Below are 14,934 nucleotides of genomic sequence, written 5' to 3'. Positions count from 1 at the left end.
TACCGAGGCAGGGGAGCACGTGCTGCAGGCATTCCCTGCTGCCCATGGCTCTACCTGCCTGTGCGCTGTACGTGTCCTGCCAGCTAGGAGAGCTGCTGCCCAGACCCAGCGGAGAGGGTGGTTACACAAGAGCTGCATTGCAGCACTGCACCAGCTCAGCCGGGAGCATCTGCCAGCAGCACCGCGTGCCATGGCACTCCGGGCTCTCCACAGTTCGCTTCCATCACCCAGAACAGGAAAAGGAGGAAAAGGTGTTGCCCAATGTAACTGGTTGCAACAGGCTGTTAACACCAATGGGGGTGGAGGGGGTGGGGGTGTGTGTTTTGTTGTTGTTGTTTTTTTTAACTTGGCTATAAATACTCTGATGAATTTTTAATGCAAATGCAGAATTCTGGTCTGAAGCAGCAGCGGCTGGATTTGTTTGCAAAGTTTTGTGAATTCTCTGGTGGGTTTGTTAGAGCATCCACCACTAACGATTTTTTAAATTCTTTTTACAGGGCGTGTGGTCTGTTTTTCTGGCTGGTAATGGGTATTGACTATTTCCTTCACTTTTTTGTTTATTAGCTTCCAGTCATAAAATTTGTACAGACAGTTTCTTATGGTGTGACCTTTACAAGTGCATCCCGGTAGTCTGCCCATTGTCCTAGAAAACTGTCTCCTGTGAAGCTCTATGGCTGTTATTTAAACTGAGCTTTTTATAGACTTGCAATGTAATCTGCATTTCCCAATACTGAATGCATTTAGAAAATGCTCTGTGCTGAGAGCAAATTGCCTTTGTTTTTGAAGCTTGGGGACCTGCTTTCTCATGCCTTGCAAAGCCAAGCGTATTTGGTCCGTACTCTCAGCAGAGCTCAGCAGGTCAGGCTCTTCCTTGGATTCCTGGTTGGGAGCTGGATGGAACCAGCTGGTGACTGCTTACAGGTCTGACAGTATTTCTCCCGTAAGCTTTAATGCCTTCCAACCCCAACTGATCTTCACTGAAGGAACTGGCAAATGGCATAAGCAGCATCTGCCTGAGCGCTGCGGTGCCCCAGCATGCAGGTAAGCCCCCAGCACACAGCTGGGGCACTTGCAACTGCCCAGATGTTCACAGAGGTTGAAAACACACCCAGGCTGAGCCTTACCAGTAACAACCTCCGCAGTAACTGGCTTGTGAGCTTCTCCCCTGGCTCCTAAAACCAGCGAGCACCTTGTCTGGGGAACCCAGAGCTCTGGCACTTGCTATTTTGTTCTTGAAAGGTGGTGGTGTTTTTTTAAAGGCTAAAGCTGAAGTTTATGGGGTTACGGTTTATGGGTCAGCACGCTTGACATTTAAAAAAAAACCTGTACATTTATAGTCTAATTGTTCCCACTAAAATCAAAAAAATGGTTATAAAAGAGAAAAAAACAAGTGCAATTGAGCAAAGCAGTCTAATCATTGATATTCTGAGATGTGCCAGTTTTAAAGTCTTTTCACACTGATTTTTTTGGTAATTCTCCAAGTGCAGTCATACCAGTGTTTCTTAAATGTCCAAAAAATACAAAAGAGGAGCACAAAGTGCAAAATAAATCTATTGCAGTTTTTAATTTCTCAATTCCACCTTTCTTTTGAGAAATATGGGAAATGCAAATGAAAATGTTTAAAGTGCCAAAGCATAAATAATCACAAGATACATGGAGATCCAAAAGAAATAATTTGCATGATTTTCTGTCATGTTTTGAAGGTTATTGTGACAAATTGGAAGTGTTCTTTGGACACTCGCATTGATTGGTAGGAGTTTTTGTACTGTAATGCAGATGGCACTATGAATATACGATGTTATTTCATATTGCTGCTCTGACAGATTAAGTAAAATGGTGAAGTCAGAAAAAATGCAATTAATACTTCCAGGGCCAAAATTCCACTTAGCTGAGTTTGGATCATTGCTTCGGTGGTTTCATTATCTCTTGTGCCAGGTAAGAAGCTCATCAATTCTCTGGTCTTCCACCTATAATTAAACAATTAAGAGATGAAAATAGTGTTCAGTGTTAAATGATGGTAAACCGGGGACACCAGCGAAGGAAAATCGCTGTTTTTCAGGCGTAGCATGGATTGCGGATGCTACATTTGTTCGGCTGCATCTGTACTGACCTGGATATCTGTCTCCAAGTTAGACACATGAACTGGAACACCCCATATTTGAATGTGTGGTGAGCGGTGGATGTGCTTCTGCCCATACATCTCCTATTTTTCGAATGAGAAACTTCTTCAGTTTGGCCTGCTAAGTATTTCTGAACCTAATTCATCTTTTTTCCCCTCCTGTGCGCCCCATGGCACCTCAGCAGAAGTGCCTTCTGGTTTTCCATAATGCTTTTTCTGTGCCTTAAGTGACAGCAAGAGAAGATACCGGGTTCCTCTGCCCACAGTGAGGATGTTCTGCTAGAGGCACATTACAGACCTTCTGAGTAGGGCTTTCTTCTCCGCTGCTGCTTCCCCGGTTACAAAGCTTTGCTCTGAATTAGTTAAACTTCTGAGTCAGAGGAATAATGAGTGGTTCTCGACAGCATTAAAAGCCAGAGAGTACCCAGGGCAACTTGCGTGCAGCTTTGCACTAAAGTGCTGGATTTTTCTTTTTCCAAGTTGGTCTGTCATCACTTCAGATGCTGTTGTCTTCAAAATGGGAAGGGATTTCGCTCAGAAGCACTCACACCTCATAAGTCTGTAATTGCCTCCTGCATTAAAGCGGTGCTTCAGCAGCCCGACTGTTTTAGCCCAGACACTTTTCACACGTGGTTGTCTTGAAAATGCAATAGAGCTTCAGCTGTTTGACTCCCTCTGACTTGCAATCCTCCCCTCGCCATCTAAGAGGACACCAGCTGAGATTATTGCATGCGCTTTCTCTGGCTAGCGCTGGACTCGTTTCAGACTCCCTCGGTGATATTTTATGGCTCATAGGCAAAAGACAGTGCTTGCTGGAAGGGCAACATCTTTTCCTTTGCTCTTGGAAGGAGGTCATTTGAATAATTTGCACAAAATCCCCCAAACAACAGTGAGGATATTTATGCTGTTCTCCATCAACTGGAAACTAAGGACAACTTCATTTTTATGTTCAATATATGAGCAGGTATCTGTCTAGTGGCAAGTGTTGCTCTGTGGGCGATGTCCCCCAAAGTTTTTACTTTATAGACAAAATTTTTCACAAATGCTATAAAAAGCAAAATTGTCTCCAGGAAGGTAATGAGCCTCTCTTTTCCTTGGCATTAAGGACATAGAGATTTAACAAAAAACACTTCAGTGAAATGGACTTGGATTTTTGGTGTGGCTTCTGGAAAAGTTAGCACAGATTATATTTAAATGATCTTGAAAATAGGATTATTCCTATAAAAAAATTAAAACGCAGGAAAGAATGAGGTCTGTTCCCTCTGAAGGCTCTGTTGGCAAAGGTCCCTAAGGCTGTGCTAGCCAGCGATAGCTGAAGGGGCTGACGTTGACTTCACCCAGTTATAACTGAGAAGTTATAACGGACCCTTGCCGATAAACCCTGAACTTAAGGACTGGGGTATTTTGTGGGCTGGCAGAAGGTTTTACTTTAGGTTTTGCAGAGCCCATGGCAGCAGCTCTCCATAAAGCAGGGTGAGCTGGCGGTGGCATGGAGGGGGTCACACTGCATCGCCCCTCCCATCTGCAGAATTCTGCAAAGTGGGTCCAAGGCGGTGCTGGGGCTGGCTGTGCACCACTGAAACAGCACAGTAACTCCAGGAGCCATTCTTGCTTCTCTCAGCCTGAATGTCAGGTTTTCCTTGAATGCAGCATGTGCCTGCATTGTCCACCGCCATGGGCTGTGTCTTAATAATCCTGAAAAAAACCTGGAAATATGTGAGTGGTTCTTTATTTCTTTGCTTTTAATAAAAAGTCTGCAGCACTGCTTGGGAAGGTCAGGTCTGTTTGACACTGCCAGGATGCTGGTATTCTTGGAACAACCATCTGTTCAGAACACAGTGAAAAATTGGTTTGTGACTGCCCAAAGTCACTTCAGCTCATGAATAAATAAATTAAAAAAAAAAAAAACAGCATTATTCTACCATTAACAACAAAGAAATTACCTTTTAGAAAAATTAGCGTTTATATCCATAACTTGATGAGTGACAGTTTGTTAGTGATCTGATTGAGGTATTTTTGGCCATAAGGAGGACATGGGAATTGAGCCCATGGGACCATCACTGTGTGACCAAAAAGGATCTTGGTCAACATGTCAACTGTAATGAATTGCACAAGGGGGCGGGGGGGAGGTCAGGGACTCATCGTGGTGAACCACACTGACTGACAGAGCTGGAAATAAGAAAATAAATAACCTGCATACTCCACTCCTATCCGAGGCAGAAACTGGTTTGTAGGTTATTTTCCCTTTCTTTCTGTTACACTAATACATTTTATGAAATTGTGAAAAGTTTGGCAGACTGAAAGTCTTTTTCCCTTTTCTTTGTTCTTTTCCTTTCCCTCATGGCAACATCAGTGTTTCCCCTTCTCTCTGCTTCTCTATCTTATTCTTTTTTTATGGTTTTTACCAGCTGCTATATTTTCATCTCTGCTTCAGCTCTTCTTCCCTTAAGGCATGATCCAAAAATACGATCCAGTGACTTCTACCGCTTTGCTATTTTTGCTGGTTGGCCCCAAAATGTGCCATGTTTCAATTATTAAGTTTTACAAGCCAAATACTCGCCAACCAACTTTCCTCTGTTTCTTCTTTGCCAATTTGAGATTGTATTACTTTGTAAATTAGTGAAAATACTTTCCCCCTGAATAGGGTGTTAAGCACTGTTTGTGTTTTGTAGGTGTGCTGTGCCTTACCAGGTGCTGCAGCGCTTGTCATTGGGATGTTCAGTGCCACAATTTGGGGCCATATTTCCCAATACAGTGAGTAGAAAATCCCAGACAAAATACTGAGCCTTCATATAATGATGTGTCTCAGTAGGGCTACATACTGCTCCCGGTGCTGTGTGTAGGTGGCTGGGCTGGGTACTTGGTGCCAAAGGGCTCGAGGGCTGCGTGCGACAGCCTCCTGCCCGCTGTGCCCGCAGGACCTCCCGGGATGGAGATGGGCAGCCCCCCATCACTGGTATTTCCATACGGAGGGCTGGAGTGTGGCCCTGCCAAGGGCTTGCAGATGAAGAAATTCTTATTCATTTGCACAGAAGGGGTGTCCATTGCAATAACGTGAAAAGAAGCAGCTTTGGTAAGATCCTGCATTTGGCGGGCTGCTGAAAATTATTAAAATTACAAAAAAGCTTTCTGGTGTGGAAAGTTTCATTAAAAGTTACATCTCTGAGCTCAGTCTCAATTTAATAAGAGATAACGTCTCCAGTTTCTCAAAAATTAATTTGGTAGTTTATGAAGAAAATAATTATAACACATTGTGGCATCAGTCACTTTTTATTTCGTAGGAAGTCTGTATGAAAAAGTACCGTTAATCCTGCAGTGGGGGTTTATATTGGCCGGCAAATTTCCTTTGTCTTTACTGACACAGCCTCCACTAATCCAAAGTAAATAGGAGGGAAGCAATTGAAATATTTATTTTTTAAAATATTTTTTTTTGTAATAAAGAGTGATGGAAAGTTTGGAAAAGTTGCAGCTTTGATGGGAACGAGGATGTTTCTAGTACCTAATAGCCCACTGGTGCTGCCTGTCTCTGTGCAATAATGAGATAAACCAACAGGTTTTGGGTTTTTACTTGTACCAAACAGTGTGTTAGTGCGCTGACAGCTTCACTGTGTTGTGTGGAGAATGATACGAGTAGTACCGCTCTGCCCGTGCTTTCCGTGCCACAGTCACTAAGTAATGTCTCAGTGACCGCTTGCCTGAGGGCAGGTGAGCAAAATCTCACCCGCTGGCTGTTCTGCAGGGATCTGAGCCCCAAGTCCAAGATGATGAAAAGCTCAGCGCTGGGGACCTTATCCTCATAGCAGACTGCCATTCCCTCTGTTCACTGACTTCCCTGGCACGGTTTGGCTTTGGGATGAGCAGAAGGGGAAATGCTTCCTCTCATCACTTACTTCCCTGGCAATCCGAAGCACCTTTTATTTGTCATAAAACTTACCGTGACTCTTTCCAGGTCTCTGTCGCCTGTGGTGACCAGAAAACATTCAAGAGCCCTTCATCTGCAGGCCAGAACAATAGGTTTCAGAGAATGTTTTGAAGATTTAGTTTGCCCCTGGAATGTTTTTAAGCAAACTCTCTTTCTCTCTCTCTTTTTTTTTTTTTTATTTTTTAGTCACTTTTTGGACACTTTACAGTTTTCAGTGGTGGCCTTGAATCAAGTCTATAAGTATGTCTAACATGCCAAAAATAGATTAATCTCAAGCTGCTATTACAATTACCACTTTGGATTTCTGTATCACTTACCACTTAAATGGTTTACAAGCTATTGCAGACTGAGTCTTCCAGAACCACTTGGAAGGGGCATTTCCCACCCCGCTTCACAGAGAGAAATGGAGCACTGGAGTGGATCAGATCCTGGTCCACAGTGTGCTGAGCTCCAGCACCCACCTCTGTGAGGTGCAGAAAGGAGGTTGCTCGGCTGGTAGTCCGGCTTGCCCAAGGTAAGGCAGCAGTGGAGGCAGAAAAGGAGAACCCAGATTTCCTGCTCTCGGTCCTGTCCTTGAATGCAATTTAGATCTAGTCAGGGTGATGCACTGCTGCTGACAAGCTCGCTTGTGTTCTTGAATGATGCTGGTAAGGGTTAGAAGCCCTTAAGCCAGGTAGAGGGAAAGACAGCTAGATGCTCAAGTCATTGCTCATGTAAAAACAGCATCTGATGAGAAAGATTAACGGTACGTTTGGCAAGCTGCTTGCGTGTGTCACAGTTAATCCCTTCCTCATGGCTTCTCAGTACCGAGCAGATCCCTTGTGAATAACGGAGCCCAGTGCTATGACATCTGTGGGCTTTCCTTTGTTATTACCTTGAGGAACTGAAACTAGGAATATGAAATTAAGAATTACCTGAGGATTGTGTTCAGTAAAGTAGCTGGGAGTCTCCCAGCAACCAGAAATAGATACGAGTGTCTTTAGGTACATGTTTTCATAACTATTTCTTTGGACTTAGGTAGTTATTTGATTTAGATATGGGCAAATTAATTTGGTGGGTAGTCTCCTGTTATGTTAGGATTCCTTTGGACCACATACATCAGCAGTGTGATGCGAGTGTCAGGTTGGGCTGGATGCAGCGGTGTGGCCATGCCCTGTCCCTTGGCACCATGTGTCCTGTGGCACTGTGAGCCGAGCAGGACAGCCAGGGGTCTGCGCTCCCTGTGATGGAGCGGGAGCCGGTGGGGGCAGGGGTCATGGAGTGAACAACTCACCGGCTGGGCTTGGCACAGCGAGGGCTGCACCTCTGGCTTTTGCTGCAAAGACCACTAATGCACTGTGCTGCTTCTGCTGGTGATGTTACTGGGTTCATTAAATAAAAGCTCGGGATGAGCAGAGCGCTGGCCTCGTGGCTAAGTTCATGAGGTCAGTATGGTTGGAGAAGCAAAGCCAGGCAGAGGAGCCTGGAAAAGTACAGAGTGAAGTGGGAGCGTATGCAGTAAGGTATACAGCACAAGGGTGACCCTCACATGGGTGCAGAGCTGGAGGCAGGCTCTGCAGTGCGTATGTGTGGCTGTTGTACAAAAAGTAGACGATATTAATTTAAACAGTACTGAACAACAGTGATTTTTAAAAACCTGGATTCTGTTAATCTGCTGAGATTAAGTAGAAATATGGCATTACCAGGTCAGCCATCACCCTTAATGCCAAAAGGCAAGGCGACTATCAGGAGGACCTGAAAACCACAGTTCCTCCTGGAGGGGAGCTGCTGGGATGGAGAGGTTTCAGCAGACATTTGCCGAGCTGTGCCGAGCTGTGCTGGCCACGCTGGGGTCCTGCTGCAAGGACCAAGGGCAGGAGTAATGCCAGCAACAAGGTGCTGCGTGATATTCAGAGCAGATCTTCGACAGGGCAGTTTCGGTTACTTCTGTTTCAGAACTTCACCAGTGACACTCAAAACGTGAGTTCCATAGTTGTGCAGAGGTACAGTGTTATTCTGCCTTTCCTGCACAGGAAATTACAATATGCAGCACTATAAGACTGAACAGTCCAAGTACTGTTGAAAAGACATCTTATTTTTCCTCCTAGGTTGCTTAATTTATTTCTTTCAACTTTTTATATACTGTTTGATGAATGTTATTTCAAACTATGTCAAAGGGAATGTGAGGAGGGAAAAAATGAGCCACCTACATATTACTCCTAATACAATTCTATCTCCCTTGAAAAACAGAGAATTAATAAAAACAGGTGTTAGCCCATATGCTTGACAGCATTTAGAATCATCAGGCATGTTTCTAGTCTAATTATCCTTGTTGGGCCATTTTGTAAACCAAAAAATGTGGAAAGTTAAATAAAATTCCGAGACAGGCCAGGATATTTAAAGCTTCATTTTCAAACCAGCAAAAAAGAACTTGTTCCTGTTCGGGGTGTTACCTCCTGCCCGAGCAGACCTGCCATGAATTGACCTTTCATGCCATGCTCCCATGGAAGGAAAAATGAGCACACCTGGCCATATCGTGAATTCAGTTTGTTTGAAGGTTATTAGACATCTACGTGAGGAAATCTAACAAAACTGGACAACCGTGTGATGTTTTGTGTGTAAAGAAAGCCCCCAGGTGGAATGGCAGGGGCAAGTTTCCATGCCCCTTTGTTATCATGACTAAACTGAAAGGCTAAATATTTGCTGTCGCTAATGCTTTAGGTGCTGTCAGTGTCTGGAGGCATCTTATCATAGATGCTAGACTGATGTAAGAACTGTATCCTCTGAAGTGATCACAGTTCGAACAATTGTGTCTATTTTAAAGGTTAAAAATACCTGTAAAGCTTAGTTAAAGGCAGGGGATGGAGGTGGCTGGGATCGGTGCCCGCGGGGGTTATGCACAGAAACCCACCACCCCAACATGCTGCTGTGCGCTCAAATGCAAGATCGGGTGCTTAGAAATTAGAGTAATTAGGAAGATTCTTGGGCTGGGGGCCCCAGTTCAGAGCTGCCGGGAGGGTCAGGGGACACCAGCCATCCGGGTGCTGGTTGCACGCCGTTAGCGTACTTAGACGTAGCTGCTGCTTCCAGCTCGGCCGGCTGCGGCGATTCCTGCCCTCGCAATGCTGAGTGAATAATTCATGGGTGACATTTGTCTTTTTATCACATTTGTATTTCTCATTTCAAAAGTCTTTGCTGAAAAATTTATCAAAATAAGCCTTTTTCTTTAATTCTTCCACGAGGAGGCTGTGGGAAAAGTTCCTGCTGCCTAATGGGAGGTTCCCACAATCAGCTTTCTCCTGCGCATACATACCGATGTGGAGTATCTGTGTTGTGATTATTTACTGCAACTTGAGTAGGTTACTTCATAAAAACCTTCTGTGCTGATGAATGTTTCTCCCAGGAAAGTTCCTGTCTCGATATTTGTGGAAAATACACAAAGGACAAGGACGTAGATGAAGTCTCTTAATTTGCAAATCTATTTAAATATTCATGGTGCCTATTTTAATGTTCACCCATTTTCTACTCGTGTGAATGCAGGATGTCTGTTCTAAGGTAAAATACATGTGTGGCAATTTATTTTGTTATCAGAAATATTAATGTTGGGAAAAACTAGTGCAAGATTTGGCCTGTGGAAATCTGACTGCCTGACGGAGGCCTTAAATAAACTCATAAATCACAGAAGTTTGCTTCCTCCTGCAACTGGAGGGCACAAATAATGAATATTATGGTCAAATACACAAAATATGTGACTGTTGGAAGGGCCACCATGACCCTGCAGGTGCCATAGGAGCTGAGCTGGGGCTGTGTGGATGTATGGATGTCTGGGATGCATTTGGAGATGTCCCTCCTTTAATGAGGCACTTCTTATCACACACTGCACTCAGCAGACTCATGTCCCGAGGTGTTTAAAGGAAGGCAAGGGTGAAAAGCACTTTGGACCCAATCAGAAATTAATTTTTATTTGAAACCAGTACTGCTGAAAACCATTCCCTCATTTATCTGTTCGTGTGCAGCATCCAGCACTTCTTTCCATTCATCTGGTGCCTGTCAACAGCTCTTCAAATTGTCTTATGGGGGAAATTTCCTCCTACGTATTATCTGAACATTTTTTTTCCCCTATCCTGACAAATGATGTTGCCAGCAAAGATTACTTCTTTTCAGGGCTAGCAAACGCTGTTTCTTAGCTGACAGCTTGTTGGGAATACAATTGGAAAAAACATAATTTTTTTTTAAAAAGCATGATGGAATAAAGGGCAAAGAGAGGTTTTTATCTCGCACCTGGTAGTTGCAGACAGAGGAAGTTCCTACTTTGATTATCTCTGGAGTGTGCAATTTTTCTTAGTGGACCTGGTGATTAAATACTTAGCTGGAACGCCTGGGTGTCGCAGGCTGCTGGCTTCCCGAGAGTGCTGTGCTGGCACATGGAGGAAGGTCCTCACCATCATTGTGTGAGAGCTGCGGGCTGTCCCCTACGACGGAGCAGTGGAGGGGAGCCCGACACCTCAGACTTGGTTAATTTGACATGCCATGTGCTTGTTCCCTGCAGAAGCAAAGTCCTCCCATTTGTCTTCTCTTTGAAGGCACAGACATCCTTGCTCTGAAGTGTCCTCGCTGCTCCTCACTGTCCTGCCTCTGCTGCTGGCTCTGCTGCAGGAGCCCTAAGAGCTGCTAAACAAGAGCTGCTTTGGTAGGTATGGGAGTGGCATCTTGCATACCTGAGATCCTTTCAGATCCTCCCTAGATCTAAGCTTACTCATAGTTTAGTTTGCTTGAAAATAATGAGAATTGCATTGGTCGAACAATCCACACATTTGTAATCCCTACTAAATAACTGCTTCCTGGTAGGTGCTGTTGGTCTTCGAGACATTGAGCAAAGCCCGTGGAAGTAAGATGCCCCATTGCACAGAACTTCAAACCCAGGAATCTCCACAGCAAAAGTGATTTTGCTCAAACCAGTAGAAACTTTTAAAGTTAGCTCAGTTTATTCCAGTTCCTGTGTGTTTGGGGGTGTGTGAGGTGGTCGTATGACACTTGTTCCAACTGGTACGAAATCAGCAGTATGGAAAGTTAAGCAATTTTTCTATGTGCTTTGTCTTCTAAGCAGAATTTCTTAATTATTTGTATAGCTCTGATTTGCAGTCAATGGAGGGAGTATTCAGAGATACCTACTGTGATCTTTTTCTGGGGATGTCTTATACACCCTACAAAAAGAACCTGTTTTCAGCAGCAGATAATTAATCTGCTGTTTCAAATTACGATCTCAAAATCTCAATACCTTGTTTTATTTCTCACTCATTTATGTCAATAATCCCTTAATCTGCTGCTTACTTGCTTATTCGTGTATTCATTGAACTGTACTGGGAAATACCTTGTTGCAGAAGTTATTTTATTATTCAGCACAATAGGATAGTACCTATATATTGGGGGAGGCAGAAAGAGAAGTTACTTGTCAGGTTTATTGAAACTCATCATGAGGCCAGCATAAAACACCCTAAAAGATTTGATTTCCAAAACCGGCCGAGTGCATCTCCCCTGGCGCCTGCCCAGGTGAAGAAGTAACCGGCCACACCGGTGACTGAGATCTTGGCCAGAGGGTCGCTGCAAGGTGACAGGGTATCATGGCTGCAGACGTGGGCTAGGGAGCAGGCTGCCCACTGCGTCGGGCGGCACGGGAGGGGAGATGCACGGTGCTGTGTGTCACCCTCAGCTTAGTCCTGTGTGAGTAATACCAAGATATCAATGCACTCTGGTTCTCCTGTTGAGTCCTTGGTGGGGGAGCCAGGAGGAAGAGGAGAACAGCTGCGTGTCTAACTGACTTCAGATGAATCAGCACATTTACCATGGGCACCATCCAGACTTCCAAAATTTCAGAGGAGAGCAATCAGCCCTGACAGGAGGTCTCTTTAGGACTTTCAGGCTGCGTTTATTCTCCCTCTCTCTTACCTCAATTACTTAAACATTTATATAATTCAAAAATTGTTTTCAGCGCTGCAAAGAAAGCTACAGACCAGGTACTAGTTTTCTTTGCTGTGTAGCCCATAACTAACAAAGCAACAATTACTTTATTATAGGATGAGAGTGCATCTAAGAAATATGGTGTCGTATTTCTTAGAATTTTTTTTAGGTATTTGCAGTGGTGTCAAAAGGAATGTCACATGCTGTGCCATTTCTGGGCATTAATACTTTCATTTATTGTCAAATACTTTGCAGAGCAGCCGGCACATGGCATATAGACTGTGTGCCATTAAATCAAATTGAATAAACATCTGAGAGTTTTTGGAATTACTGTACCATTCAAACCCTGTCCTGCCACTGTAAAGCAAAGGAAGAAACATATGCTATTAAAATTTTTCTTCCAGGAGGCAGTTCACTCACCCGTGCACTGTTTGCATGGAACTTACTCTGGTAAATTTAAGGTACATGCTATTCTGCATAGCAGTGAAGCATATCCTTAAGTCTCACTGAAATATAGAAAAAGACAGGGATTACAAGTCCTTCCTGAGGAGCCGGAACAGAACCCATTAAGGTATTGCAAGTCATGCAATTCAATGGCCCTGAAAGTATAATTTAATTGTAATTCAGGAGGTTACTAAAAGGAAATCCATACTAGGCTGTAAGATAAGCAAAAGCGAGAAGTGTATTTACTACAAGTGGTTAAATGTGAGGTGTGTGAGTCCCTTATCTCTTTTGTCTGCAGTTTATCACCACTGAAGGCAAGTAAAAGGGGAATAATATCTAGTTCACGAGAGAAGATTGGATTAAGCTTTCCCAAGGGTTTTATGGGAATTATTTCCATTTCACTCGTGTCTGGATTAGCCTAACTCCTCCAGGCTATTTCCAAATCCGTAAAGGAGAAGGTCTTGGCACATGGCAGGGAGGTGAGGATGGCCAACACTTGTTTCTTTGTGGAGGAATTTGCCTTTGACTTCTGTACCTGCGAAGTCCTACCTGAGTGCAGATCTGCTTTTGCTGTGGAGCTTTCCTTTTCAGATGCCTTTTTGCTATGCCATCTTATTGTTGGCAATGGGTTTCTCTTACTGCTGTTTATGAGGATTGTTATGTATTAGAAGAAACCTGGGTGTGCTCATACCTTTCTGTGGTTATACTCACTGCCCTTGCCTACAGCTCTGGTGACTTCAGCTCAGTTATGCATGTGAAAGAGCCAATGAAAGTTTGGAGTGGACTTCAGGTGGTTGAGTTTATATACTATGATACTGAATATTTTTTGTGTTCTTTGTTCCTGTGTACAACCTTACAGCTTTGGAATAAGCCCTTTCAAAAATACACCTACATGAAAGGTGGATGTGGGAAGTGTGATGAAGAGCAATGTGCCCTTGAGTGCAGCCAAGCACATGAGGATGCCTGATGTGCTGAAAGAGCAGTCTGTCCAAGGTCAGGGTAGAGGTAGCGACCTCAAGAGAGACCACGCAGACATCCACAGGGAAGAGGCCAGTGCTGCTAAATAAAAATTACTTGGGCAGAGGGGTAATACAGGCACCACGTGTTGGTGTGTCTGATTAACTTAACTTTCATTGTATGAATCCTTAACTTTTTCCTTAATTTTCACTGTAGGAATCAAGAGGAAAAGGCAGCCAGTCTCTCTCTGAAGAATCCTACCTGGCTCGCTGTGGGACTTGGAAACAGCCCCAGGTTTCCTGTATTTCATTTCTGTGTGAGAAGGGCTCCTGCAGCAGCGCAGCACAAGGCATGCTTCGTCCCGCTCTGGCACGCTGGAAGGATGCTGCTGCTGCTTTATAGTGAAATCCAGCCCCTGTCAGTGCCTCCCTTCCACCTGCATTGTATTAATTTTAGTGGAAACGGTGCAGGCTGGGTGCAAGGTGGTTCTCAATCATGAGTATGAGTTTAGGCAGAGTGAGTTATCCAAGTGAAGGCTCATTACGCAGAGGAGATGATTTTGTGGTTCATAAGCATTTACTGTCCAGATATTCCAATTTTTTCTTAGCCTTTTTCAAATATATCATAATTTGCTTTACATGCACATTTGTGAAAAAAGAGAATGCGCTTATGAACTGTTACGTTTTTACTATTCCAGTGACAGCTTAACTTAGAAGAAGTGATCACAAATAGACACTCATCACTTTCCAGCTAATACTGCGCTGTTTGCAAATGGAACAGGATAAAAACTCTGCATCTCGGAGGCTCTGACAGGTAACTGCCAGGAAGTTTATAACAGCCCTTGGAGCTGAAATGAAGGGCAGCTTTCCCTGCTTTTTCATTTTGAGGAGACAGGCAGTGACTCTTCCTTGCCCACTAATGGACAGTGCTGATCAGCACAGCATCTTCCCATTCCTGTTGGTCCTTTGATTTTCAAGGACCACATGTTTCTTTTTCTAACACTTTTCTTATTTCTCTCTGCTTACTCTTGTAACTGCCATATCTTCTTTGAGCTCCTGGGCACTACGAGACATCTCCTAGATGTTGAATCTTGTCATTTTTGATAAATCTCTGCGAACCACAGAGCTCAGCTGAAACTGCAGCTCAGCATCCTGAAGTGCCAGTTTAATCTATTTCTAGCATTGGAAAAAAAAAAAGGGGGGGGGGGGGGGGGAGCTAAAACCCTCATAGCTTTATACCAGTAATAACCAAGGAAATGAACTGGCTTTCAGAAAATAATGTAATCCCTAGAGTACTGGAGATAGCTTTTGAGTGTCATTTTTAACAAAGCCTAAGTTAGGGGAAGTGTCCTGTTGTTGTGGCTTGTGGTAAAAAAACCCAAACAGCCCAACAACAAAACATGAAACCTTTATCCTCTAGAAGTTCATTAAAGTGCAGGTTTATTTTACTGTTTTCCAGACTGAAAATGCAAGTGGAGCAGCCTGCTCTTGGAAATCCTGGGGACGGTTTTTGCCTTGGCATCATCTGATCACTTCTCGTGTATGTGCCCTTCATA

The sequence above is a fragment of the Falco punctatus genome (genome assembly GCF_963210335.1).
Source record: "Falco punctatus genome assembly, chromosome: 4".
Lineage (NCBI taxonomy): Eukaryota > Metazoa > Chordata > Aves > Falconiformes > Falconidae > Falco > Falco punctatus.
This window is presented reverse-complemented; position numbering follows the sequence as displayed.